The sequence below is a fragment of the Pelodiscus sinensis genome, chromosome 8, assembly GCF_052426305.1.
Source record: "Pelodiscus sinensis isolate ZL-2025 chromosome 8, ASM5242630v1, whole genome shotgun sequence".
NCBI classification, from domain to species: Eukaryota; Metazoa; Chordata; order Testudines; family Trionychidae; genus Pelodiscus; species Pelodiscus sinensis.
In genome coordinates this window covers 35,482,496-35,507,420 of record NC_143059.1, presented here as the reverse complement: position 1 = coordinate 35,507,420, position 24,925 = coordinate 35,482,496, and the positions used below count along the sequence as shown (strand labels likewise).

The following is a 24,925-nucleotide window of genomic DNA, read 5'->3' as shown; positions in this document are numbered from 1 at the left end:
ATGACTTGGAACAACAGGGCTATGTCTACACTCACGGCTTCTTGCGCAAGTATGCCTGTTCTTGGGCAAGAATCTGCAGAGTGTCCACACTGCCCACCGGCTCTTGCGCAAGAAGATTTACAGTACGGCGTGCTAAGAGAGGGCTTCTTGTGCAAGAGCTATGCTCTCTTCTAACAGGTGTAAGCCCTCTTGCGCAGGAGCTCTTGAGCAAGAGGGCAGTGTGGACGCTCAACAGGGATTTCTTGTGCAAGAAAGCCCTATGGCTAAAATGCCCATCAGAGTTTTCTTGCACAAGAGAGCATCCACACTGCCATGAATGCTCTTATGCAAAAGAGCACATGGCAGTGTGGACATTTTCTTGTGCAAGACTACTTGCACAAGAAGCCGCCAGTGTAGACATAGCCCAGGTATATCCTGTATTGACTAGACATTGTTAATATTATGAATGCATGATACAACAATCACATAGGCAACGTGAATACTACAAGGTTTTTGCACAAAAACATCTGTTTTGTGCAAACACCATGGAGCATCCACATTTCAAGCATGCTTTTGCACAAGTAAATGGACAGGAAAATAGCAGAATGGGGCTTTTTGAGGTGTAGGTAAACCTCCTTCTACAAGGCATAACTCGTTTTTGTGCTACAGCTGTTGCGCAAAAAGGCATGTGTGGACGTTCTATAGGGGTTTCTTGCACAAATAGAGCCTATCCGAAAAAGCATAGATGCTCTGATGGCCATTCTGTTAATGGCTATCAGAGATTTTTTGTGCAAGAGTATCATACAGTATGGATGCTCTCTTGCGCAAAAGCACATTGCAAAAGCGATGTGCTTTGAGGTGCGGACGTGCTTTTGTGCAAGAAATTTTTGCTCAAGAACTCTTCTGCAAAAGACTTCATGAGCAAAAACCCTACAGTGTAGACGTAGCCATATAGAAGAAGTAGGCAGTGTTTTCACTTCAGTTGGTTGGAATTCAGGAAGTCTGTACAGGCAGTCCCCGACTTACGCGGATCCGACTTATGTCGGATCTGCACTTACGAACGGAGCTTTTCTCGCCCCGGAGCTCGCGGGCGGCGGGACTGCCCAGAGCGCAGCGGTCCCGCCACCGCATCCTCCGGGGCGAGAAAAGCTGCTCCGTGTCTCCCTAGTGTGCTGGGGGGGGGACTCCCCAGCACAGCAGGGAGACCCGAGCAAAGCCGCACAGGCGGCGGGGTCCCCCGCCTCTGTGACTTTGCTCCTGTCTCCCTCCTGTCTCCCTGCTGACTCCTGGGACAGAACAGCTGGGGCACTGCTGGGTAGGTCCCCGCAGGACCAACCCGGCAACTCCCCAGTTGCTCTACCCCAGGCGTCCCGCAACAAAAGCCTGGTGCACAGCAGGGAGACAGGAGCAAAGCCGCAGAGGTGGCAGGACCTCTGCGCCTCTGTGGCTTTGCTCGGGTCTCCCTGGTCTGCTGGGGGGGAGGGGCGCAGCTAGTGCGCCCCCCCCCAGCAGACCAGGGTTTTGTTGCGGGACTCATGGGGTAGAGAAGCTGGGGTGCTGCCGGGTTGACCTGCGGGGACTTACCTGGCAGTGCCCCAGCTGTTCTGTCCCAGGAGTCCAGTTTCAGTCGCTGTTGAAACTGATCAGCGGCTGATTCCAGGAAGCCAGGGGCAGAGCAACTTTGCCTAGGGCTTCCTATAGTCAGCCGCTGATCAGTTTCAGCAGCAGCGGCTGAATCTGGAGCCAGTTCCGACTTACATACAAATTCAACTTAAGAACAAACCTATAGTCCCCATCTTGTATGTAACCCGGGGACTGCCTGTATTTCTTGAGCACCCATCCAAAGCAGGTAAAGTTTAGCATAGTCCTGGGCGAAATACGGCCAATAGGCCAAGCTCCTTTCTGCACCCAACCTCCATCCCAAAACCCTGCACCTTCTCTGTTAATATCATGGAAGAGTTTGGCCCTCAACCACTTTCCAAATTCTTAGTGTCACCGCCATCGAAAATTATGGCCCACCCCTGGTCTAGCATTTCTCTTTCCATATGCAAAATGAACAGATTATTCATAAAAACACGTAAATATCCATAAATAAATCTGTGATGGTGCATGTCCCTTCAGCTTTATCTCATAGAAAAAAAATCCTACCTATCAGGGGATTGAGCACTTGAATAAATTGCCTAAGGAGGTTGTGGAATCTCCACTGCTGGAAATATTTAAGAGCAGTGTAGAGAGACATTTGTCAGGGATGGTCTAGCTGGTGCTTGGTCCTGCCACGAGAGCAGGAGACTGGGCTTGATGATCTCTTGAAGTCTCTTCCAGTTCTAGTATTTTATGATTCATATATTAGAAATACCATCTTAATTAACTCCTCAACGTGAGGGAAAGGCATATTAACACACAAGCAGAGTGAACAATGCAATGACAGCAGACATCATGTTAATTGTGGGGGATAAGGGATTGACAAGGAGTGAGTAGTTTGGAAGTGATCAGTTAAATGGACTGACAAATGAAAGAAGAAGGGACATAGAAGGAAAGAAGTGAAGGGAATGAGGAGGTGGAGAAGAGAATAAGAGGTGCAAGAATGGAATGAAGCTGAAGAGACTGTGAGAGAGGGTGGAAGGGAGGTGATTGGCACAAACAGCAGATCAACACAGTGCAGACAAATTCCAGTAAAACTCTAGAAAGTTCTCTGAATGTCTGATACTCCCAAACTTGGCTGCTTCTGCAGCTTCCTGATGGCTACACCTCTGACTGATCCTTGTCTTTGCCTTTTTCCCCAATGGGAGAGGGAAGCAACACCCGGGACCTGATTTCACCATTGTTTGCAAATGTGGGGCCCTCTCCTGCACCGTTCTGAGTCAGTTGTGCATGTGTGTTGCTGGAAAGTCCAAACATAAAAATTATGAATTCCCCATCAGTTGGCCAAAAAATGCCTATTTTCTTTCCATAAAATATGTAGTTTGTTGCTATAGAGAACAGCTAACAAGTTACTTCTAGGATTTTGTATTAACATGTCTTACCTCTACTTGCAGAGCCTGCAAGCAGTCAATACATGCAATATGGCACACTGGAACCTTTGGGCTGCCAACCGTAGATCACACAGAGGCAGTACTGTCAATCACCTCATCTTTCTGGGTGAACAGCAGTGAAATGAAAGTGACAAAAGAAATTCATATCTCCCCCCTGTTACTTATGTTTGGTGTTGGGTAGCAGGCAGTACAAATCATCAATAGGCATTAGGGGAAGAAGCAGGGGATATGGTAATCTGTAAGAACTGACATTAAGCAACTCTGACTTCAGAAGTTTTCTCTATTGGGCTCATACAGAAAAAAAAAAGTGAAAACAATAGTTCCTCTGAAGGTTTCTGTTGGCCCATTTACCTTCATTTCTTGCCCTCATAACCACTAATGCAGCCACAGAGTGAACAAACTTGGTAGTAGGTTCAGGTAACTGTGAGTCAGAAATCCTCCTCTTTGCCCTGCAACACTCAGCAGACTTGCTGAAGCATTTGTGGAGGTGGCCTATTGCCAGACTGTCACACAAATCGTCTCCTGGATTAGAATATAATGTACCCTATTAATCAACATATTACTACACTACCAGCCCTGGTCATGTCACTGCAGTTCAGAGAACATTATTCATAACCTTAGAGCCATCTGCTCCCAAGACCCCTGGTGAAAGGGAAACAAGGAGGAAAGGATACACAGAATCCTGCCGCTAGAGCAAGCAGGGAGAGTACAAGCAAAGCTGCACTATGCAAGATAATTGCATTTACATATGATTCTAAGCTACAGGGAGTGAATAAAACACTGAGGGATGTAGCTGATTTTTTTCAGAATAATATTGCTAGAGTACATAAATAAGTTCAGCAAATTAAAAATTTTAATGTGCAGAGTGATGCACTTAGTCAAAAAATATCCAAGTTCAGTATAGGTCAGTATAGTATAATTGCATTGAATTAGTTAATAAGATAAAATAAAATTAGCTGGGTATATTAGTAGAGCCAACATTTAAATTATAGATTCAGTGTGCTGCAGGTGCCAGAAGGCTGTTACTGCACTTTCACACTCTATGCAATGTGTAGAGTCAACCCTCTCTCTAGAATCCATAAGATATAGGTAGTTGTAATTAAATGTACCCTAGGTAAGATGCACTGACCCTGAAATAAAAGTGTAATATTGTCTCCACATACAGTATAGCAATATAAGGCGCATTTCCAGTAAACACAGGTATGTTAAATAGGTTTTTTTCAATTAAACTTCTATTGTGTTCAGCTCATTTAAGGTTTACTCTGAACTCTCTTTGTGATAAATACTTCATTAGACCAGGCAAAGCTCTTCCTTACAGCTTTTTTGAGAAGTAGGTGAGCATACTCAGGCTGAGTGTTTTATTATTTTTGTTTTAATAATAGAACCCTTTAATTGTTTTCAAAATAGCGAGCAACTCCTGTTAGAAAGTCATTGAACAAATCAAAGTGTCTCACACTGTCATTGGAAAAACAGTTCTTAATTCTGTGTTTTCTTGCCAAATTGTGCACGAGACGTTCTATAACTGCATAGTTTCATACCTGGCTCTACATTCCAAATGACAGTTCCTTTGGTATTTCAGTGCAATACCTTATGATGCTCAGATAAAGAAAACACACAAAACTGCATCACATAAAATTTACTTTTTATACTCCCTTTAAAAAAATCACCAAAATCACTGATATGCCAGTTTATATCTTAAACATCTCTCAAACTCCATATTCCTTTAATCAACAATTCTGCATTTATCCTATAACATTTGCTCATACTCATTAACCTTCCAAAGAAAACTCATTTTAACTATAAAAACTTGATGTCACAATTAGTGTTGAAATAGACTTCCGCATTGAACACCAAAAATAAAAACACATGCAAGAAGAAAAAATAAATCTTTGAAAAATCAGAAGTTCTAAGTATTTATCTTCAGCATCTGGGGAAGGTCCAGGGTTTTTTTTGATAGCATGAAAAGAGAAATCAGTTGATATACAAATATATAAATGAATGAGGTTATAATTACATTTACAAAAAAAAGAGTCTCTGAAAATTTAAGTCATCTTAACACTTTTGGAGTCAAAAGATGTCTGACATAGAACTGAAGCGAAAGAATTGACATAAATCTTTATAGTTTTGGAATTTTAAATGGCAGGTGACAGAATGATAGGGCTTCATAATTAATTTGATTTTGAAAATATTTTAGAGTCTAAAATACATAGATTTTAGAATAAACATGATTTATTCTACTACCCCAAAAAGTGTCTCGCATGTACTAACAGTAGTTGTACTTTCTTTAGAATGCAAAAAAGATTAATAATTTTTCAATAGCATGTATTCAACCCAGCAAAAGCTAGTTTTGTAGTAGGCAAATGGAAAACTATAATAAGAAATATTAACATCACACCTTATAAAGCCAAACATTTGATAAGTAGGCAAACTCTGAACAACCGCAATCATTTTTAATTTGAAGGGAGTTACTAGACAATTCCATTTGTCCAGGGCCTCTTTTGAAGTGATGGTTTCAGAGAACCTGTTATGAAGATGATAAACATATGATCATCAACACTCAGATGGTCCTACATCTGTCATGTTGGTCTGATTTCAAATGCTGTGCATTATTAGCTCCTGGGGACCTAAATTGAATTGTACAGATATTATTCGCCCAATTAGTTTATATCTTAAACATCTATACTTGGAATGATTGTTCCTGTCAAGAAAGTCTGATTCTTCAAAGCCATGTTTAATTAGTACAAATTTATTTCATCATTATGATTAATGTTATGGAAATTGCCATGTAATAGTACAGCTGAGTCATTTGGAGCACTATGCCACTGAGGACTGCTATGAGTGGCCTGCCAATGCTCAGGCTTCATTATGGACATTTTGATTTTTTTCTTGGGCTCCACAATGTAATTCATACATTGCTCCTGCCAGAAAAATGCATATAATCCAATATATACTCTGTCGAGTTATCGATTTGAACTAATCAAACGTAAAACTAATTAGAGCCTGACATACTACACTGTACAGGTTAAAGCCCTGCCTTTAGATACATAATTTCACTTAATCTCCTTCCAGTCCAACCAATCACTTTCAACCTTAGATCAAGCTTACATATTACTACATTTCTTGATAAACGCAGAGAAAAAATCAGTTACTTATGTTTCATAACTGTTGTTCTTGGAGATGTATCGCTTACGTTCATTCCACATAGGTGTGCACAGATTGTTGAAGAGTTTTCCCTTAGCAGTATCCATCAGGCCAGCAGGGGAGCCTCCTGGAGTGGTTCCACTATAGTGGTGCATATATACCCTACTGGCCCTCCACCTCCTCAATTCCTTCTTGCTGCAATCCTCCAATGCAGGAGAGGCAGGTGGGATGTGGAATGGACATGAGCTACACCTCTCGAAGAACAACAGTTACGAATGGTAAGTCACCATTTTTTCTTCTTCGAGTGCTTGCTCATGTCCATTTCAGACAGGTGACTTCAAAGCCAAACACAAAGCTGCAGGGTTGGAGACCAGAAAGAGATGGACAGCAACACCGCTACGTCATTCCTGGCCTGCCTTTCTATGGCATAGCAACTTGCAAATTCTGCCCTGATGACCAGGTGGCTGCCCAGCAGATTTCTTCGATGGGCACCTGGGCCATGAAGGCAGAGGAAGAAGCTTAAGCACTGGTTGAATAGATTGTGATAGGTGGAGCTGGAACACGTGCCAGCTTGTAGCACGCCCTGACATAGGAAGTGATCCAAATGAAATACAGTAGGCTGACAGCAGCAGGCCCTTCATCCACCGGAGGAACTTACGAAAAGGTTTTGTCCTATCCAAATAAAAGGCTAAAGCTTGCCTAATGTCTAAGGTGTGTAGAGCGTGCTCTGTCTCAGAACCATAAAGGTTCAGATAAGAAAACAGTAGAAATATATCCTCATTAATGTGGAAATGAGAGACCACCTTGGGCAAAAATGTGGCCCCTGCGTCTCGAGAAATCTGGCCTTTTTCCCTGCTGGAATGGATAGGAGGGGGCGGTAGGAAAGAAGCAACCCTGCGGGGCTGGGGTTTGGATGCCGAGGGACTTGAGGGTTGCCCTAGTGTCTTTCAGCCCGTAGAGGCTGGTGTTGGTATGCTCAGAAAACAGGCGCACTCCCTTGAATGGCAGGTCCTGAATAGTGTTCTGGACCTCTGATGGGATGCCAGACACTTGAAGCCAGGCACCCCCTGCAAGTCAAAGCTAGTCATCATAGTTTGGACCACCACGTCTGCGGCATCCAAGGCAGACTGGAGTGCTGCTCAGGGTACAACCTTGCTGTCTTCTAACAGGGCCTTGTACTCCTGCCTGAGTTCTGGAGCAACAGCTCTCTAAATGTGTCCATTGCTTCTCAAGAGTTGAAGGCGTACCTGCTCAATAGCACCTGATGGTTGGCAATCCTGAGCAGGAGACCTCCAGAGACATAGGTCTTACAACCCAAGAGATCTGACCACTTCGCCTCTCTATTCTTGGTGGTAGGAGTGAATTGACATCAAAGAAGAAGCCAACTTGTTATGCAGGGAGGATGACAAGTACTCGTGTACCATCGAGTCCTCATGTTTCTGAGGTCACTCCAAAGCTTGGGATGGATCTGGATGGCTCGGAGGGCACTGGTCTCCAGCCCCTTCCAATAAGCCCTGTGGGTTGATGTTGCCTGGCCCGGTGCCAGTGATTGGGGCAGTGGCGTGACCAAGAGAGGCACCAGAGGCCCCAAGTGAAAGGAGACTGCAATGGATGGGGTGCTCCCCTGTTCCTGATGATAAGCCCATGGGGTTCAGAAAGGCCGCTGTTCTGGGTGTTGCCACTCAGGTGGCCATGTCTGCTTCACTGATTGGTCCGAGATGCTGCGGTGGTGTGAACGGTGCTGGGAGCAGGAATAGTGCTGTGACCTTGAGTGGTGCTGGGACTGGGATTGTGAGGCTGAAGCCCATGACCACACTGACTCCATGTCAGACCCCAAAAAGTACTCTGCCTCTGACTATGGTGGTGCTGACGATGGATCCGGTGAGTGCTGAGGATTTTGGCAAAGACAATCTTTTGCCCAGGTCTGGTGCTGACGTCTTGGTGCAGACGTGGGACCAGTCATGCTGCACTGAGAATGGTGAAGGTGAGCTTGAAGTCAATTCTATCAGCTTTTGCACCACCTCAAAAGTGTCTGGCGTGGAGGGCTGTTCAATGAGCAATGGCTCCTCCTCTGGGCTATGCACCTTGGCTATGCTCAATTGGCCATGTGTGGGTCCAGGAGCAGCAGCCCCTAAGGCCAGCGTGGATGCACCCCCAGGTATGTGCTGAGGTGGTGATCTGCCCCTTTCCAACCTCTTCTTTTTATGCCGATTGAAAACAGACCCAGATAGAAGAGCATCTCCACACCATCGAGGTCCTGGTAGAATCTTGTGCCTCCTGCACCGAGGCTGAGGCATTGCAGGATTCTGGTGATGCACTCACATCCAGTGCGGTTTAGAGCACCAACTGCATCAGGAGTATTTTCAGGCATGACTCTCTCATGCTGGGTCTGGGACTTAAAACTAAATCAAATTTTGCAGTTTGCTGGGATGCGGGCTTCATCCAGACACTTCAGGCATGAATTGTGCAGGTCCCAACAGGGCATAAGCCTAACACAGTCGATGCAGGGCTTAAAGCTGTGAGGCCCTGGCATGCCCCAGGGGCAGGACAGGGTGCAACAGGCAAACCCCAACTCAACGCAAACACTAACTAGCCAAAAAAAACCACAACTCCCTGTCTGCCACCCCCTCCTTTTTTCCCCTCCCCTTCCCCTCTCCTATTTATTTTGGGTCTGCACATCCTAAACTCGTAACTCTGGTCCTCTGAAGAAGTGGGCTGTGCCCACAAAAGCTCATGATACCATCTATATGTTTTGTTAGTCTATAAAGTGCTACCAGACCATTTGTTGTTTTTTTCTGTAAGGGTATGTATACACTACAGCGCTAATTCAAACTAACTTAGTTCGAATTAGTTAATTCAAACTAAGCTAATTCGAACTAACGCATCCAGACTAAAAAACTAGTTCGAACTAGCGTTTTGCTAATTCGAACTAGCATGTCTACAGTGAGTGGACCCTGAACCGGGGTTACGGATGGCCGGAAGCAGTGCCAGCAGGGCATCAGATGAGGACTTAGAGCGTGGAGCTGCTGTCTCAGGCTAGCCGAGGGCTGTGCTTAAAGGGACCCGACCGCCACCCTGGACAGACAGTTCTCAGGGGTGCCCCGCTTGCAAAGCAGTCCTGGCTTGGATTGCCCGGAGTAACCACACTGGGCACATCACAGCACTCGGCCATCAGACCGGCTGCACTTGCCACAGGCTGCCATCTGGGGAGAGGGGGCAATTAGGGGGCTGCAGGAGAGGTTCCACCCCCAGAAGCCCGCAGAGCCAGCCCAGTCCTCCCCATCGGGGGCTCGTACCCCATTCCTCCCTCACCTCCTTCCACTTACCCCTCCCTAGCCCCCCTTCCTGATGTACAAAATAAAGGACAATTGTGTTCAAAAATAGAATCTCTCTTTATTGAACAAAACTGGGGGAGACTGGGAAAAGGAGGTGGGAAAGAGGAAGAGAGAAGGTGGGAGAGGGGAGGGCAACTACAATGATGAGGGGTTTGGAACAGGTCCCATATGAAGAGAGGCTAAAGAGACTGGGACTTTTCAGCTTAGAAAAGAGGAGATGGAGGAGGGATATGATAGAGGTCTATAAAAGCACGAGTGGGGTGGAGAGGGTGCATACAGAAAAGTTCTTCATTATTTCCCATAATAGAAGGACTAGAGGACACCAAAGGAAAGGAATGGGTAGCAGGCTTCAAACTAATAACAGAAAGTTCTTCTTCACAAAGCAAATAGTCAACCTGTGGAACTCCTTGCTGCAGGAGGCTGTGAAGGCTAGAACTAGAACAGAGTTTAAAGAGAAGTGAGATCAATTCATGGAGGTTGGGTCCATGGAGTGGTATTAGCCAGGGGGTAGGAGTGGTGTCCCTGCCCGAAGTTTGTGGAAGGCTGGAGAGGGATGGCACGAGACAAATGGCTTGGTCACTGTCTTTGGTCCATCCCCTTCAGGGTCCCTAGGGTTGGCTGCTGTCGGCAGACAGGCTACTGGGCTAGATGGACCTTTGGTCTGACCCAGTATGGCCATTCTAAGCTCAGGGCTCAGGGACGGGGGTCTCAGTGGACCACCTTGATTTTCATGCAAACCTGCTCCTGGGTGGCCAGGCTGGCAGCTCTCCTGCCCTAGACGGCCACTTTCCTGTGCCTAATGCAGAGGTCGTGGACGAGGTCCACGATGTCTGCACTGGACCAGGCGGGTGCCTGCTTCTTGTGGTCTTGGGCAAGCTCCCGGGAGCCGCCAGCCTGGTCCCGGGAAGAGGGGGAGTGCTGGGGGGCATCGGGTGGCTGGCTCGAGCCGTGCCAGGTGCAGGGTCTGCTGGCTGAGTGCTGGCAGGCTTGCACCTGGCATGGGCACGGTAGCCAGCCCGTGCCCCTTTAAGGTGTCTGGGGCCGGGAGGGGGGCAATAGATTTTCCCTGGTGTTGGCCAGAGTGGCCACCAGGGAAACCTGGGGAGGGCTAGCCTCCCACTAGGTCGAGTTAAGGGGCTACACACCCCTTAATTCAAACTAGTAAGTTCGAACTAGGCTTAGTCCTCGTACAATGAGGTTTACCTAGTTCGAACTAAGCACTCCGCTAGTTTGAATTAAGTTCGAACTAGCAGAGCGCTAGTGTAGCACCTATCAAAGTTAATTTGAACTAACGTCCGTTAGTTCGAATTAACTTTGTAGTGTAGACATACCCTAACAGACTAACTTGGCTACCCCCTGAAGCTACTAACTAGCCAGAAAGACAACTTAACAACAGATTAACAGGGAAAGCAACTTGGGGAATAATGGGGCTCAACTAGGTGATAAACTATGAATACCGCTGGGATTGTTCTTAGAAGCAAGCTAGATAAGAACTCCAACACCTGTCACGGGCAGTAAAAAGGAACCGAGGAGGTGCAGAGCCAGCAGGAGTATATATGCACGGCTATAGCGGCGCCACTCCAGGGGGCTCTCCTGCTGGCATAATGGGTACCACTAAGGACAAATTCTCTGACTATCTGTACACGCAGTGTGCGCACACCTACGTGGAATGGACATGAGTAAGCACACGAAGAACCAAGTTTTACAAAGGTTTCATAGTATATGCAATATATTTGAATTTCAGAAATGAATTTCAGAAATGAATTTCAGATATGAAATTTAATTTCAGATATAAATTTCATTTAACATGTACATTCATAAATTCAGGTATCATCTGAAATAAAACACTTAATTTGTGCTTCGGGGGCCATATTTTCAGTTATATCAAGCTTCTTATGCTCTTAATTGTTTGCATTTAACAGCTTATCAATGGTGCATCTACACTGCACAGTAGGTTGAAATAAGATATGCAATTTGAGCTATGCAAATTGTGTAGCTTATTTCAATGTTATTTCAAAATAGCTTACTTTGAAATTTGCCACTGTGTACACAGCACTTATTTCAAAATAAATCACTATTCCAATATATCCCTTACTCTTTGTGGAATGAGGTTTATAGGGACATCAGAATAGTGAGCCTCTTATATTTTGTTGTAAATCAAATGGAGTATTGTACTTGCATTTCAGTGCATAGTATGTAGAACCATATAAACAAGTAATTGTAGGAAATCTTAGTTGTACTGACTTTGCTAATATTTTTTTTCTGTAGCTTTGTTGCAAAACTAAGCAAATATCTAGATGAGTTTATGTACCTCCTGGAAAACCTCTGAATTCCCACAGAGATATACACATTCCTGGTTGAGAACAACTACGCTAATTCACTGCCCTACTTTTCCTCCTTTTCTTTTTACATATAGGCATATTTAATTGTTTTTATGACAATATGCTATAAAGTCAAAATGCTATAAATGTGGTCATCTCAGAAAGATAATTTACTTTCCTCTGATAAGAAAATAGAGAGAAATGAAGAAAAACAGAAAAAGTAAAATTGGTTACTTTTATTTCATACTTTTAAAATAGAATTTCAGACAAGAAAAGTTGTGCAAAACCTTCAAAAGGAAGCTCAGGAATTATTCTGCAAACAGAATAAAAATAAGAGACAAAATTACAATAAAGATCCCTTTTACAGCTTTCAAAGGCCAAGAAAGTTTTTGGCACTTGAAGGCAAACTTATGCAGAGATCTAACTTCCCCCAACTCATTTCTGTCATTTTTTTGGTTTCTGGTCTTTGTTCCTTGCTGATTTCTCTTTTGTACATTTACTTCATTTGATTTCTAATTACATGTTATATATAGAAATGAAAAAAAATTATCAAATATCGACACGATCTGTTTAAAGTATAATTTTATCACACAACTACACACTTCATTTATTAATATGCCACTCATTTACTCATCTGAGTTAGGATTAGGAGATATTACTAATAGTAAGGACAATGCTAGCAGATAGAAAAGGAAAATGTACTAGTAAATTAACAACCTCTAAAAGTTTAGTAGTATACATTTAGTGAAGATAAATGAAAATAATTACATTTCATGATTCAAGTGATAGATTTATTTAACAGCTAATTTATCAGATGTGGAATGTTGGACAGTTCCTAGAAAAGCAGACAGAATAGTCTGAAAAAAAAATCTTAAAATGGACTGGACATTAAATCTCTTTCACACAGCACAAATAATTTTAAAAAAATTCCCACAACTATTCAAAGTACCCTCCTCTGGAAGGGTGTGTCAAGACTACAGGGTTTTGTCGACAAAAGTGGACTTTTGTCGACAAAACTAAACCTGCGTCTACACTACCGCTGAGTTCTGTTGACATAATGTCAACAGAACTCAGCAGTTTTGTCGATGCTGGTAAACCTCATTTTATGAGGAATAACGCCTTTTGTCGACAGAGTTCTGTTGACAGAAGGCATTATTGCATCTAAACTGTCCTTTGCGTCCACACTGTTATGTTGACAAAGCAGCTTGCTTTGTCGACAGAAAAGAATGTAGTCTAGATGCTCTTTGTCAACAGAAGCTTTGTCGACAGTATCTGTCGACAAAACTTCTGTCGACAAAACCCTGTAGTCTAGATGTACCCAAAGAGAAAACCATCAATATGCCTCAAAACAGTCTTAAAGTCACAACTCATACAATTGACATTTGTAATAAAAGAAATACAAGTGGATTCTGACTTGAGAATAAGGCAAACACTACCACAACAGTCCCTATTGCAGAGAGAGCTGTTAATTCTTTGCTTTGCCCCTTTTCCTATATATGGGATCCACAAAATCAGGCAGGTAGTGCAGGAGCCAAATTACTCTGTCCACCAAGCCCACTGAGAAAGCCAGCAGAACGGACTATAACCAAAGACTTTATTTCCTTGTTACCCTGGTGAATCCTTAGAAATCCATCTAGTTCTGGAGCATGCATCAGGACTTCTTCCACCAGCATAGGAAAAACCCACTGTGCCTCCTCTTCTAACCCCAGAAAAAGCAAATCTAGGAGCTTAGTGTATGTCTACAATACTGACTGTATTGATGGGCAACTGAAAAAGTGTGTGTATGGGGGGGGTGAGTTTATTGAGTATAGACATGATAAATTGACCACTGATTGCTCTCAACATTGACTTTGATATGCCACTTCAACAACAAGGGCAAGGAAAGTTGATAGGAGAATGTCTCCCGTTGATTCACTGCAGTGAAGACACTGAGATATGTAGATCTAAGTACGTCATCTTCAGCTATTGATGTCACTGAAATTGTGTAACTTAGATCAATCTCCCCCAGTAGTACAGACCGGCCCTAACTTATAATGAATGTTTTCTCTCTTATGCTTCTGATGTACTTAAAAAACAGCTATTACTTTCTGAGTTTTGAGTCTAGCTTTTTGGTTTTTTTCAAATTTCATTTTGGCCTTTCTAATTACAGAGTTTATGCTCCTTTATATTTTCCTCATTAGGATTTAACTTCCACTTTTTAAACAATGTCTTCTTAGCTCTGCTTGTTTTACTGGGTTGAACCAAACTGTAAGCCCTGTATATAATGGAAGCTACTTCAAGCCAATGGATGCAGCAGCAGCCCCCACACTCCATGTTCCAGTACCTAGGATGGTGTATTTGAAAAGCTTCCATGTAGCTTGCAGGGATTTCACTTTAGTTATTGTAAGTTTCCATTTTTGGCTAACCTCCTAATTTTTGTGTAGTTCCCCTTTCTGAAATTAAATGCCATAGCACTGGGCTGCTGTGGTGTTTTTCCTGCCATAGGAATGTTAAATTTAATTATATTATGGTCACTATTTCTAAGTGGTCCAGCTATATTCACCTCTTGGACCAGAATTTACCCTCCATTAGGACTAAATCAAGAATTTTCTCTCCTCTTGTGAGTTCAAGAACCAGCTGTTTCAAGAAGCAGTAATTTAAAGTGTCAAGACACTTTATCTCTGCAACCTGTCCTGAGGTGACATGTACCCAGTCAATACGGGGATAGTTGAATCTCCCATTATTACTGAGCTTTTTCATTTTCATAGTTTCACTAATCTCTCTTAACCTTTCACAGTCACTATCACTGACCTGGTCAGGTAATTGGTAATGTATTCCTATTGATATGTTCATTTTATTAAAGCATGGAATTACTATTCATAGAGATTCTATAGAATAGTTTGATTCATTTAAGATTTTTGCTTCTTTTGATTTTATACTTTATTTCACATACAGATGATTACAAACAGGGCAATTATGTAAAAACAGATGAGTATGTACCAGGTAATAATTTCAGTGAAAACAATAAAGAATTTAGTTTCATTTAATGCTGCTTCTTTAAATAGAAAAACTTCAACCGCTCTAAAAAAAACTAGTTACTTTTTTTTCTTTTTAAAGATATAAAGTTAAACAAAACTAATAATCTGAAGCAGTATTACAAATCTGCTTTACTGGCCCATTAATGTTCTACAAATCTCCAAGAATCAATGATATTCACAATTCCAGAAGGACAATCCATTCTCTAGTGTCTGCAGAATACTGAATTAAAGACTCTCTTTTGACAGTCTTGGCAGGTATAAGAGACAAGATCAGCAAGTTCCCAAATTTCTTGAAACAGAAGTTATGTCTCAACTGCCTGAACTATTTTTCAATTTTAGATTATAGCAGCACTCAGAGGCCACAATAAGAATCAGAGCTTCATTATGCTGGCTAGTTATACAAACCCCAGTGATGGTGAATGTACATATTTATTTGAAAGCAATCAGAGCCTGAACTTCTCTGGTTCTCTCAGACTGATAGCATTATAAAGTCCGGAAGTATTCTGGCATTAGATTGGCAGAGAGCAAAAAGGGAAAGAGAAAATCTACCCTCAGGTTTTGCTTTACTTTGTTTTTAATTCTAGAAAAGCGAGAAGTCACTCCCAGAGCCAGCTAACCCAGTCCTCTCCACCCACCCTACTTCCAAATATAGACTGATTTATTCTAGGCATAGTTCAGACTAAGGATGTTAAATTGCAGTTATCTGGCTAATCCCGTAGTTGATACAATTTGTATCAACTACATGATTAGTCAATAATGGCCACTCTGCAGAGTCACAGCGGGGGCAGCTCCAGGAGCCAGCTTAAGCTAGAACTTAGCAGTCCTAGCTCATGCTAGCTCAGGGAGCCACCCCTGCAATGGCTCTGCTTTTTAAATGTAGTAAGAGCCATTGGGCTCTTTCTATATTCAAAATGCAGAGGCACAGCGCCCTGGACCAGCGCAAGCCAGGACTGCTCGGTCCCAGCTCATGCTGAGTCCAACAGGCTCTGTTTGCGGCAGCCAGCCCCATCTGCCATGAACAAAGGCTGCTCTGGCAGCAGCCCCTGGACACAGCCAACCCGTGCGCCTGCGAACAGGGGCTGCTTGGCAGCAGCAGCCCTTATCCATGGGGGGCCCAGCTCCACGCTGGGATCCTCGCAGACAAGGGCTGCTCCTGGAGCAGCCTCCCCTGTCTTACCCGGGGCAGGGAGCAGGTGGTATTGTGGAGGCGGTGCTGAGTGGAACCAGCTTTTAAGCCATCTCCCTCCGGCACTGGCTCCTATCCTGCCATCCTCCCCTTCTGCCTCTCAGAGAGGCAGCAAGTAGGGGGAGTGAATAGTTGATACTCCAGTTGACTACTCATGAACATCCCTAATTCAGATGTAACTGCTGCTAGTTGCTGTCAGAAACTCAGCTGGTCACAATAAATTCTCACTACATGGCAGTGCTCCTTGTTTGATCACAAGAATTGACTGATCAACATGTAAGACCTGTAGCAACAACACAACGTGCTCTCCCAAGTCATGCAACATGTACTTCCTGTCTAGTCCTGGCTCTGCTGCAACCCTAGTCCATGCTCACTCTATCTCTCAGCTCCTGGCTCTGACTACTGGTTTGTCTCCTGACTACAACTCTGGCTCTCCCCTTTGGTTCTGGCTCCTGGCTCCAGCCTTGGCACAAAGCTTTTCACATAATCACTTAACTTGCATCAAATGTAATAAATAGTACAAAAACAATTGTAAATAACTAAATGTTATCTTACTATTACATTAATATATACAAGTGTAATTTACATTAAACAAAAGCAGATGACTTTTTTATGATACTCAAAAATCCTATGTTTTTCTTTCATGCAGAAAAGCATGTGACTGATACTCTATTCCACTTTTGAATTCCCACATTTATATAAGACAGCGAGACTAGGATTGTTCAAAAGACATTAAAGAAATCAGGTCCCAAAATCTCATTGAAATTCAAAAGAGGTTGCATGCCTAGCACCATTAGGTTCCTTTGAAAATCCCAGTTTGCATCTTTGTATTAACATATAGATGACAGCTAAAACAAGCATTAAACCATCTATTGCTTAGAGCAAAATATCTGGTCAAGTATTAAGCTAGAAAAACAATCTGAAAGGTGTGCCAATGAATGGAAATATAGCTTTGAAGTAATTTTCTAAATCAAAAATACAACTTGTGATGGAGCAATGAAAGTAAATCACTCTGGTTGGCATATTTTTTTTTAAAATTCAAATACCCTTAGAACTTCCTGTTCTTATTTTTTACTACCACCACCAGCAGTGCTACTCTCAGAAAATAAAAAAAGTGAGACAGCACAAGGAAGAGCACTTTCCCATACTGCAGCCTTGCTTTTACTTATAGCTTTCAAAGAAATGGAATATGTGAAGGCATGCAGTCACAGAAGACCCTTTGGGATTGTTACCCGGTGTGTTGATTATGCCACTGACCCCTGCCTTTTTGCTCACTGGGGCTCTCCACTACCTTGCCCTGCTTAGCCAGATTCTCTGGCACAGAGGTGGGGTTACCACCCTTATGAAGGGCAATGTAGACACTGAAACACTTCAAGTCTGGGAGGGTGTAGTTCCAGGGCACAGCACCCAGCAAACCAACCCTCAAAAGGTATCAAAATCCCAGATAAAGCCTCCTTTCTCCAAGTAAAAGTTTTACACAATGAAAGCTCATGAGGATATTTGCTCTCTTTATCAAAGAAAGAGAGAGATGCACACCGATTGTTCCTCCCCTCCCCCGTAACAATTATTTACACTGAGCCTGATAGTAAATAAAAGTGGTTTGTATGAAGTATAAACAGTAGGATTTAAGTGGCTGCAAGTGAAAACAGACAGATCAAAGTAAGTTACTTAAAAATGAAAAGAAAAGCTGTGTGTTCCTAGCGAGTTCTGATTCTCTAAAAAACTTATCGCAAGCTGATTCTTACCCTAAAGAGCTATTCTTGTTCTAGGCATAATCTTCAGGTCTAAGAGCTCACTCATTCTGACCTTGGTTGCCAGCCCTGTTTTGGAGTGTGTCCCACCGGCCAAACACAAAGATCAGATGACTATCTCCCACTTAAATAAGTTTTCTCCCCAGAGGGCACTCTTTTGTTCTAATTCCTCCTTCCATAGAAAATTACCTAGATTAAGCTGATCACCCAGTCATTAAGAATTTCAAGACATGATTAATGACTCTCATTAGCATGTTTACTACTATAAACAGCCTCATATTTTGTATTTCTAACTTTTCATACAAAAATTAGGATATATCTGTGGTGTTTTAGATGCTGCTTGTAATTATTAGAACTAGGAGCACAGGCTGTTGGGAGTCTGGAAGCACAGGAAACAGGAAGGAGAGGGGAGAAGATTAGTTAGGGCTGAGTGAGAGCTACAAAGGGGTGCAGCAGCTTTGTAAAGCGGATTCACTTTTGGTAAATAAAGTCCTGTTGAAGTTTGTTAGTACCTTGCGTGCATGATACAATGTTTTGGTGAGGAGGATGGATCTTCTGCCTCTGAACCGACCTGCACCCTTTCTGCAAAGCCTAGGTGAGCCTCCAATTGCTTTTACTGCCTGGATCAATATGTTTGAGACTTATCTGCTTGCAATCAGTGCTATAGAGATTTCTGAAGTAAGAAAACGTGCTCTGCTAATCCACTGCCTTGGAGCGGAGGGGCAGTGTATATTTTACACTTTTCCCCTTGCAGAAGATAAAAATATGATTGCACTCACTGCATTAAAGAACTTTTTTGTGCCAGAAGTAAATGTAGTAGCTAATCGCTACAGATTTTGCCAGCGCGAGCAGAAAACAGGGGAGAATATAATGCAGTATATTGCTTAACTGAGGAATCTGATTGTAACTTGTGACTTTGGGAATATGGCAGATGAGATGATTAGAGACCAGCTCATTGAGAAAAGAACCATGCTTCGTGTAAGAGAACGCTTGCTTCTAGAACCACAACTTACACTGGAAAAAACAATTATAAGGAGAAAACTAATAAAAAACCACAGAATCAGCAAATTCAAAGCACAGCAAAAGCATGCTTTCGCAGTGGATCTCTACAACCTCGCAAGCTACACAAGATGTCCTGCAAAAGTAGCTCAGTGCAATCACTGCAAAAAGATTGGGAATTTTGCTAAAGTATGCCGCAGTAGCCAATCCAATCAACAAGTGCATGCAGTTACAATACCAGATGTTACTGTGCTGAGTGTGGACAAAATCACTATTGCACATATTCCATAACAGATAAGGTACACTGTAAATGTTTCTGCCACATCTTCAAGCAAATCACATCCTATTCAGCTAATGTTGGACACTGACTCAGCAGTATCTATACTATCTGCATTACCGTATATACTCGAGTATAAGCCGAGTTTTTCAGCACAGTTTTTCTGCTGAAAAATGCCCCCCTCGGCTTATACTCGAGTCAGCCTCCTGCTCGCAGGCGGGCTCAGCGCGTCTCTGCCGCTGGCCGGGTCTAGATGCGTGAGCCCGGAGCTCCGGCCCCCCAGCCCCTGCCCTCCTGGCCCTTCCGGCCCCTGCCCTCCTGACCCTCTCAGCCCCCCTGTCCCCTCGCTCCCCGGCCGCCCCTTCACCTACCGCTTCCCCGCTCAGACCCTTCCGACTTCCCGTAAAGAGTCCGGCCGCGGAGGCGCTCCCGGCCGCGGAACGGAGCGGAGCCGGGCCCCCGAGCGCTCCCGGGCGGGCTGCCGGGGCCGCGGGGTGGGGCGCGGCCCCCCGGCGGGGCGCTGTCAGGCAGCGGGCAGGGCTGGGAGGGCAGGTACACAGCGCCCCTTCCCTCCCCCTGCCGGATCCCTCCGCGCCCCGCTGCCTGCGCGCTCCCCCTCCCTCCCCTACCCGGCCCGGCTCAGCTCGGCTCACACTGTTTGGGAGCAACCGGCCGAGGCGGCGGCTCCTGCGCAGTGAGCGAGTGCAGCAGGCCCCGGCCCCTTCGCCATGTCCCTCAAGCAGCAGCAGCAGACGGCCCAGGGCGCTGGGAACAACCGCAAACCCCCCGGCGGCAGCGGCGGCCCCGGCCTCCCGGCTACAGGGAGGCCCCATGCCAGGTGCGCATCAATGCAGCTGCCGGGCCCAGGGAGTGGCGGTAACCGGCCCGCGGCGCCGCCAGGCGGCGGGAGCTCTGCTGCGCCCAGGGCCAGCGCCACTGCCTGGGAGGCTCCGGTGGGTCCCGAACCGAGGGCGGGCGAGCAGGGAGCCTGGATCCGCCCCCACCCCCGCGCGGAGCCTCCCCCCCCGCTGGCTCATTGGCCCATCGACGCCTGGCCTGGGTCTCGCACAGCCCCCCCCCCCCCCCCCGCTGGCTCGTTTAGAGGGGGCTCGTTGGCAGGCGAGAGGGCCGGAACGTGGGGGCTGCGGGGGCTGAGCTGTGGCTGTGCCTGCAGAACCATATTGTTTTTGTTGACCCCCTTTTCCCCTTACAGAGCTAGGTTATTGTTTTTCTTTGAAATAAATATTCATGTAATTTTATTGGTATCTATCTTCAATTTTTACATTTACCAGTAGCTGCCTCATTTCCTACCTTTGGCTTATACTCGAGTCAATACTTTTTCCCAGTTCTTTGTGGTAAAATTAGGTGCCTCGGCTTATATTCGGGTCGACTTATACTCGAGTATATACGGTACTTTAAATATGTGCCTCTTACTGAACCTAAACTTCACTTGGTGTGCTATTTGAAAAACCAAATTCCAGTACATGGCCTCCTGCCAGCAACAGTGACTTTTCATGATTGCTGTGTAACTGCAGAGTTCTACATTGACCACAAAGGCACTCCTATCCTTGGCAAAGATTTATTGGCTGCTTTAAACCTCAGGGTAGTTAATGGACGAATTGATCTTCCTCAGCAAAGCACTCTTGCAGTACCCACACCACTTTCAGCTGGGACCCAAGACAAGGTTGAGGAGAAACTTGGCTGTGCTAATGGGTTTGTGCACAAAGTCAAAATGCAACATAATGTGATGCCTGTACAAAAGAACTTACAGTGCATACCATTTTCAGTCAAGGAAGCTGTTTCAGAGGAACTTAAAAACTTGTACAAAAGGACATTATTGAAGAGATTGACTCATCAGAGTGGGTTACACCTATAGTAGTGACACAGAATAAAGATGGAGGCATTTACCTTTGTGTGGACTTAAGGGAGCCAAATAAAGCTATTGTGATTGACAGCCACCCTCTGCCTCACATAGAAGTAGTATTTGTAGAACTCCGTGGAGTAGAAAAGATGTTTTCTACTCTTGATTTGAAGAGTGCATACCACCAGGTTATGCGGCATGAAGATAGCAGACATCTCACAGCATTTATTACATATGAGGGACTATTTCATTTTAAACATATTCTATACGGTCTTGCATCTGCCCCACATGCCTTCCAAAAATGATGTCGTTGATGCAAAATTCATCCTAAGTATGCTTCTGTTATTGAACCGTTATGAGAATTACTACAGAGAAGTTCAACCTTGGTGTGGACAACAGATGCACAAGCTAGTGTGGAAGAAAACATTGTCCTCACTCTGAGTTTGTAAGCAACAAGTAGCCAGAGGCAGTTTTATTACGAGCTGCAGCAAGGGAAAAACTGGTTCAGATGGGGAGGGGGAAGCCCCCCTCCGAGGCAGATCTTCGAATACAAGCAATTATGAAGCAGTTTATATACTGTCTATTAAATATAATAACAATAACAATTAGTCTCCTTCCCATTACAAACACCAATGGCTAACAGTTATTTTAGTTCCACCCAGATGCTCGTTATCTCAAGGTCCCTGCCAGAGTCAGCATTCTATCCTTATCTCTGTATGGAGGCGAGAGGCAAAGGCACCGGCTAATTACAGATCTCGCATTGTCAGGCCACAGACTTAGCCTGACTTTTGCTCTCTTGTTAACAAGACCAAGATGGCTGCACACAAATTCCCTTATTCCCTTTTCCTGCCTCCACACAGGTTTGGAAACTGTGAAAGACTTGATTGTACATAGTTCAGTACTTGCACTATTCAGTCCTGCATTGCCCACAATTGTGATTACTGATGCTTCTGATTATGGACTTGAGGATGTCTTCACACAACTTCATGAGGACAACACAGAGAGAACTGTTGCATTTGCTTCAAGAACACTGAGTGATGCTGAGAGTAGATATTCTACAGTTGAAAAAAAAGCACTTGCTTGTGTCTGGGCTACCTAAAAATGGAGAACTTACCTGTGGGGCCACACATTCAAGTTGTGCACAGCCCACAGATCTTTGACAATATTGCTAACCACAAAAGGACTGGGAAGATCAGGAAATTGTATTCCTAGATGGTTTGCAAGACTACTCTCTTTCAATTATGAACTGGAATATAAACCTGAAACCAAAATGTGATAGCTTATTGCCTTTCTCGCCTGCCTTTGTCTTCACCAGATGGTCCACTGGAGGATGAGGATGAAGTAGTTGCGCTTATTACAAGCACTCTTACCACAGTTACAAGAGAACAATTCCAAGCTGCTTGTTCAGCATGTCCAATTCAACAAAAGCTATGGGAATTTCTGACAAAGAGATGGCCCAGTAAGCCTAAAAACCTTGACCCAGTTTTGCTGCCTTATTTTAGAGTTCAGGATGAACTTTCTTTGCTTGATGGCTGTGTGATACGAAGTTCACAGCAGCTACTTGTGCCAGAAGAATTACGGTCAAAACACATACACCTGGCACACAATACTCATTAAGGAATTGTCAGAACAAAACAACGACTACAGGATCTGTATTGGTGGCCAGGGATGGACTCCCAAAATGAAGCAATCACAAAATCCAATGTCACTTGCCAAATGCATGATTAGACAGCAGTGACATGTACCCCACCATTACAGCTTGTTCCTCTTCCTGATTTTGCATGGGGAAAGGTTGCGATTGACATAGAAGGACCCTTTGATACTGATCCAATTGACTGTCATTATGCCATCACTTTAATAGACTATTTCAGTAAATGGTCTGAAGGAGCGTTTACATTGCAAATCTCTTCTGCTACAGTAATTAAGTTCCTCTCTACAGTTTTTAACAGGGAAGGTAACCCCAAAGAATTGGTTTCAGATAATGGTAGTCAATTTACTTCCCTGGAATTTGAAACTTTTCTAGCAGAGAGGACATTTTACATAGATCAACCCTGTATTACCCTCAAGACAATGGGGAAATTGAAAGGTTTAATAGAAGCTTGAAAGAGAGTTTGCAAATGGATAAACTGGAAGGGCGATCGTGGATAACCTTCACTACTGATTTCTTGCAACCATACAGGGCTATACGACATTCCACAACACAAAGATCACCTGCAGAGTTACTGCATGGAAAACAGATGAATACTAAACTAAACATTGCTGGATTGTTAAAGGCAAGGCCTGATGCACCAAATGAGGATGATGTGAGAAAAACAGTTGAACAGAAATAAGAGAAGTATAAGCTGAAACAAAAAACAGGACTATGTACCACTTTAAAGACTAACAAGATGGTTTATTAGATGATGAGCTTTCATGGGCCAGACCCACTTCCTCAGATCAAATAGCGGAAGAAAATTGTCACAACCATATATACCAAAGGATACAATTAAAAAAAAGTGAACACATATGCAAAGGACAAATCAAATTTCAGAACAGAAGGGGGATGGGGAAGGAGGTAATTGTCTGTGAGCTAATGATATTAGAGGTGATAATTGGGGAAGCTATCTTTGTAATGGGTAAGATAATTAGAGTCTTTATTCAAACTTGAGTGTAAAGTGTCGAATTTAAGCATGAATGATAGTTCAGAGGATTCCCTTTCAAGTGTAGTCTTAAAAGGCCTTTGAAGCAGGATGCAGGTAATTAAGTCATTGAGACAATGTCCTTCCTGGTTGAAATGGCAAGAAACTGTTTTTTCTTTCTGATCCTGTCTAATATGTTTTGTGGGCAGGAACAGCAGCAGCAGCTGGTTAGAGAATTGGTAGAGCAAAAAAGAAAGATGGGTGCAGCAAGGGGCAGCTTAGGGAGGGCCAGCATTACAGCTCTGGTAGAAGGAAACGAGGGGCTGGCAGGGACGGCCCAACTGCCGATAAGGCTAACTAAGATGGAGCCGTTGGATGACCCGGAGGCCTACCTTGTAACTTTTGAGAGGGTAGCCCAGGCTGCCCGCTGGCCCGAAGAACACTGGGCCACCCTCTTAGCCCCAAATCTTACTGGGCCCGCGCAACTGGCTTACGGGAGCCTAGCGGCCCAGGATATGCTGAAGTATTATAAAGTGAAGAAAGCTATACTAGACCAGGTTGGGGTCACCCCAGAGACCTATAGACAAAGGTTTCGGCACGAGAAGTACCCTACAGGGGATTGGCCGTGGGCCGTAGCCCAAAAATTGCGGGAATTGGGATGGTGCTGGCTGGAGCCAGACAACAGGGATAGCACCCAGCTAGTAGACATAGTGGTGCTAGAGCAGTTCCTCCAGATTCTTCCCCCAGGAGCACAGCAATGGGTTTGTCAACAATGTCCCCAGACAGTAATCGACGCAGTCTCCCTAATGGAAAATTATCTAGCCGCCGAACCCCTTGGAGTAGCAGGGAGAGGGGAAAGGGATACCCGTGGAGAACGATGGGCCAGTGGGTGAGGGCGGCCTGGCAGAGGGGGAAGGGAAGTAGAGGTGCTGTGGGGCCAGGGCTGGAGGGGTAGCAAGGAGACCCACCGAGGACTTAAAAGGGGCCCGCCGAGATAACAGGAGAAAGTGGGCCATGGGCCAGAGAAGTAGGTGGGTCCACTTGGGAGGAAGGGACCTCCCAGAACTGTTGCTACGAATGCAGTCAGGAAGGGCACTTCAAGCAGGAATGCCCCTTCATGGATTGCTCCTTTGGGCAGGGAGTACACCAACGCGGTAACCCATCTCCCGACCCAGGAGCTATAGTAATCACTCCAAGGAAAGTGGAGGGAGTACTGGTGCAGGCATTGGTGGACTCAGGGTGCAGCCAGACCATGGTCTGAGCCGAGTTGGTCCCGAGCCCGCCAGTTCCACAGTTTGGGTGCGATGCATTCACAGGGATGTCCAGCCGTACCTCACGGCCTGGGTGCAGATCTAGCATGAAGAGGAAGAAGGAATCTGCCAAGTGGCCTTAGCTCCAAAGCTGGCGT

At 44.6% G+C, this 24,925-nt stretch overlaps 1 protein-coding gene across 11 annotated transcripts in view; it reads right to left on the bottom strand.

Annotated features, from left to right (window-relative positions):
* Positions 1-24,925, bottom strand: part of PCDH15 (protocadherin related 15) — a 1,468,744-nt gene that overhangs the window by 328,883 nt on the left and 1,114,936 nt on the right. The window lies entirely within an intron of this gene.